The sequence below is a fragment of the Fukomys damarensis genome, unplaced genomic scaffold, assembly GCF_012274545.1.
Source record: "Fukomys damarensis isolate Sample0158 unplaced genomic scaffold, DMR_v1.0_HiC HiC_scaffold_16, whole genome shotgun sequence".
Lineage (NCBI taxonomy): Eukaryota > Metazoa > Chordata > Mammalia > Rodentia > Bathyergidae > Fukomys > Fukomys damarensis.
The window spans coordinates 3,877,376-3,882,495 of NW_022900928.1; positions in this window are offsets into that span (position 1 = coordinate 3,877,376).

The following is a 5,120-nucleotide window of genomic DNA, read 5'->3' on the forward strand; positions in this document are numbered from 1 at the left end:
GCACACACATATATATATGTATATGAAAAAAACTAGACCTTATCTCTTGTCCTACACAGAAATCACTTCGAAATGGACCAATGACCTAAATGTATACCTAAGACTATACAACAATTACACTGGACCCTCGAGTTATAACCAGCTGACACAGAAACATCTTGGGTTATGACTGGAATTTTAGGTTTAACTTACAACCAAAGTCTTGAGTTTTGACTGAGATGCTGAGTGCTCATGCTTCCAGATGGCCTCAGATACAGATTTAACCCTGAAAGAGTTCTGGAAGGAACATGACAGCATCCTGTCCTAGGTGGGGCGAACTGAGAGATCCTGGGCCAGAGTCTCCTGAGGACACTGAGCTCTGCCTGTGTGCAGAAGAGAGACTGTGAAGGCTGTGTAGAGGAGCCTCAGCCTTCAGTTGAGTTACAACCAGCCCTCAGGAGTGAACTGAGTTTGTAAGTCAGGGGTCCACGGTAGAAGAAAACATAGGTAAAGACTTCAAAGGGTGGACATAAGCAAACAATTTTGTAATAAGACCTCAATAAAAACAAAACTAGACAAATGGGATTATGGTGAACTGAGAAATTTCAGAGTGAAGAAGACAGAAGACTGGGGATAACCTACTAACTAGAAGAAAAATTTAGAAGTTATTCACTTGATACCAGATCGATGTCCTTATATCAGGAACTCAAACAACTCAACATACAACATACAAATAGGTCACTTAAAGACTAGCAAAGTATCTAAATAGGTATTTCTCAAAAAAAACTCACATAGAACATTATTCATCCATAAAAATCAAGTATATTGTCAAAAGATTCAGTATCACTAACCATCTGCAAATGCAAATCCAAACTATGTTGAGATAACATCTCTTCCCAGGAAGAATGGTTATTACTATAAAAATTCTGGTGAGCAAATCAGCATCCTGAGAAAGGGGGACCCTTACGCATTATTGGTGGGTATGTAAATTAGGACAGCTATAAAGGAAACCAATATGGAGGCTCTGCAGAAAACTGGAAGTGGAAGAGCCATACTGTCCAACAATCCCACTGCTGGGTATATAACCACAGGATATGAGATCTTTATACCACGAGATCCCCACTCAGCCATCACTATTGCAGCATGAGTCACTATAGCAGGAAATAGAATCCACAGAGATGTCCACTGACAACTGAAAGTTAAAAATATTGGCATAGACAGGCACAGAATATTATTCAGCCATAAAAACAATGAAATCCTATCATTTTGAGAAACATGAATCCAATGAAGCTCATTATGTTAAATGAAATGTCAGGGACAGAGAAAAATAATTCAGTTTCTTACCAATCTGTGGAAGGAAGAGAAGCTGACCTTACAGATGCAGATTAGAGGTTGAAAAAGTGGATACAAAACCGCTGGAGAGAAGTAAAGTGGTAGATCTGGCATTGTAGAGCAAAATAGGGCAACTGCAGTTTGCAAGAGCACTTGCTCACTTTCAAAGGAAAGAGTTCATGGGTTCCCTAGACATAGAAATGATAATATGTGAATAGATGAAAATACTAATTACTCTGATTTAATCATTACACATTATACTCATGCATCCAATTAGAATACTGTGCCCTATAAATATGTACAAATAGTATCTGTCAATTAAAAATCGAATTAAATTAAAATGAAGAATGAATCAGAATGAATCAGGTCAGAATGACTTCATTTCCATTTGGACAAATATTTGAAGAAGGTAGGTGACTTCCATCTGGATTTAGCAAGGTATTTCTCACAGTCATAGTGGGAGCATCACTTTCTTGATTCTACAGAGAAATAGATTCATCAGCACTCAAACAAACATAGCACTGATCCTAAGTCATGAGCTGATTAAACCTCAGACTACAGCTTTTTGCTCTTTTCAGATGCCTCCCCTGGGACCCTTTCTTTCTAAAACTAATAACCACCACATTTGAATGCTTATTACAGTACAGTATAGTAAGCATCATGCTCATCCATGACATGAATTTTATTCTCAAAATCAACAATGAGACCAACATTTTTAGAATTTTATTTCAGGAAAAAAAATCTATATTTTGCCAAGATCCCCATAGACAAGAATTTAAATTTGCAAATTACATGAAGTTGGAAAAAGAATAAATAAGTCTGATTATAAAATGAGGTTCCACAGAAATCTAAACTCAGTATATCAATTTAAATAGGAAACATGTAGATATTTTATTCCTCAATAAACTCAGTGCAAGTAATACTGATGTGGCTTCCAAGAAAATTAAGTTTCTTGGGCTGTGTTGTAGGATGTCTATTTGAAGAAAGGAGGTGAGTTGTTTGCTCTTTCAATATTTTGTATTCTAAGCATCAAACCTGATAGTTGTAGGGATATATCCATCAGAGTTGTTTCCTTTGTTAATGGCAGGGATGCAAGAAATGTGTGTCTTGGCCGTGAACCTCAGAAAAGTTGCTCAGATAACTTATAGGCCTGAAGAAAGAACTAATGAAAGGTGGACTTCAAGAATGGAAAACAGAGACTCAGAGGTATGAAGTCTCTCTTGTGTTTTCTGACTATGCTTGCTTCCTTTTGCACATTGGCCTCATCCAGACGTTATACTTACTTCATTTTACTCAGATTTTCACCGCTGGAGGAAGCCTGGCCAAGTCTGGGCTCAGGTGTAATAAGACCCGAGAGCTTCATTTTCACTTAAATCCAACATGTTAACCACAGAGAAAAATTCTGATTAGCCACACTGTGCTCAGGCAGTCATGGTCCGATACTATCATGGGGTAGATGGGGTAATCTGGCCGGCCAAAATTTGATGGTGTGATCACTGTTATGGCCAATGACTATTAAGTATAGAGCGAGAAATGAATCTGTTAGTGTAAGAGCTATTAATTTCAGACATGTTTAGAGAGGAATAAGCAAAGGCCTGAGAGTGAAACTGGGTACTGAGAAGAAGAGAAGATGAATCTGGGGCAGTTATCCTGAGAAAGAGAAATCTTAGAAAAGAAAGCAGAATTGGTGGAAGAAAAAGAGCAAGTAAGCTCTAGTAAGTTCCAGAAATTTTATATGAGTCATTCTCACTGAAAGAAAGGCTAAACTTTAAGGGTTTCATAATATAACTACCAAATCTCAGATCAGGCCAAGATGTCTCATGCACAGTGAAAAAGAAATTCTGTCGCTGTGTTCTGCAGGCAGAAACAGCATGACCATTAGCCAGGGAAGTCATGGGACAGTTGTGAGTACTGGATAAGTAGCTGGGCTAAGTTACTTTCAGAGAGAGGCAATGTTGAAAAACATAAATTGTAGCCAAACAGATATGGGTATGAATTTGGGCCCTGATACGCATTAGCTATGTGATCTTGAACAAATTCTTAGGTCTCCTCAGACTCATCATTAAAATAAAAACTGCCATACTTACCCTGTGGTTCTATTGTGAATAGAGGAGATAACCTAGACAGAACTCCTGATTATAGGTGACTGTTAGTAGAACAGTACATACACAGAAGAACAACACACACATACACACATACACACACACACACACACACACACACACACACATATCCTGAGACCGTCCGACCACTCTGAATTAGCAAGCAAATCATACTTGAATCTCAGCAAAATCTTACACTACACAGATGGTGGCTATGTAAGTACCCATGGGTTTGGAATGAGAGTGAAACAGTAGAAGGGTAGCTGAACACATCTGACTGTCCAATACCTTAAAATATATCATCGTAGAGGTCTAGCATCCTTATGCTGAGTGTTGGTTTAGGTGTGAATGAGCAATGCTTGAAAATATGGTTAATGTTTAAATTTTTTAAATTTATCATCATAAAGCACACATTGTCATTAATCCACCTCAACATACTCTCACTTTCAACAAAGTGCACTTACATCTGGCGCAGTCCTGGAAGACCATTTTCATGAGTGTCTTTAGTTTTACTCTCCTGGCTGCCTCGTGCTCTGAATCTATTAAAAACATTTACCTTTTGTGGTCGGTTTTGCTTTGGGGAAGCGCTACAAGTCCCACAGCGCCAGGCCTCATGGGTGAGTGGGATGAGTCTGCCCCTCGGGCAGGTGGGATTTGGCAATGCACTCAGGGTATTTTTAATCACCTGCCACAAAAGTATGAACTGCTTCAGAAAGTGGCAAGAAAGGTGGAATAAGTTTGTCCAAAGCAAGAGGGAGCATTTTGAGGGGCATTCATGCGAATGTGCCATTTACTGAACTACGTTATTTTAAACCTTTATTCATTGTATGTACCTACTATACATATTACTTCATGAGGACTAAATAAGAGAATAAATGAAAACTTGTTTAGAATAATTTTTAGAACCAAGTTAATACTGAGAAAATCTTTGTTATTAATTAAATGTTTATTGTATGAACTCTTCCTACTAGAACTTGAGTTTTTCAAACACGATTTCGTTTTCTCTAGACTCCAGGAAAATATCTGATAGCTTGATGGGTCCTGAAAAGTTGGGAGAAAGGGTTGCAATGCTGTGAACTAGAACCTGAAAGCTAAAACTTATAAATATATATAGATAGATAGAGAGAGAGAGAGATGCCAATTAGCATCTATATGCTTGAAAAAACTGAGACATGAAGTCGAATTGGTAATAAAAATATGTAACTAGCATTGCAGAAAGATGAAGACCAGAGTTAAGTATCAGAGACTAAAATGCACAGCAGAATTATAACATCCTAATTTTATAAATTTCAAGAGCCAAAATGTGTGCACCTTATATCTGAAGTTTAACAAATCAGTAATCCATAGGGTTGGTTTTCTGTATTGTACTTGCTTTCATGGTTCAAGTTTCTATAAAAATAGTTTAATACTATGCCTTGCTATTTATTCCATTTGGTGTCTAAGCCAGTGTGACAGAGACCTGCCAGCAGACACTGAGGCCAATTCTCTCAAATTTCCTCTTGACCCCTGTAGAAATTTTGTGTTTGTCACTCTTGCTCTAAAGACAGGTTTTCCAACTTTTTAAATACAAGAAACATGAGAACAGTTCCTAAGTGCCACTCTCTGGCTAGCAGAATATGACTCCTCCTTGAACTGAGGGAGGTTGTTCTCAGAGCTGCAGCCACTGCAATCCTGTCCTGCTGCCCAAGGCCAGGGGAGCAATGCTCT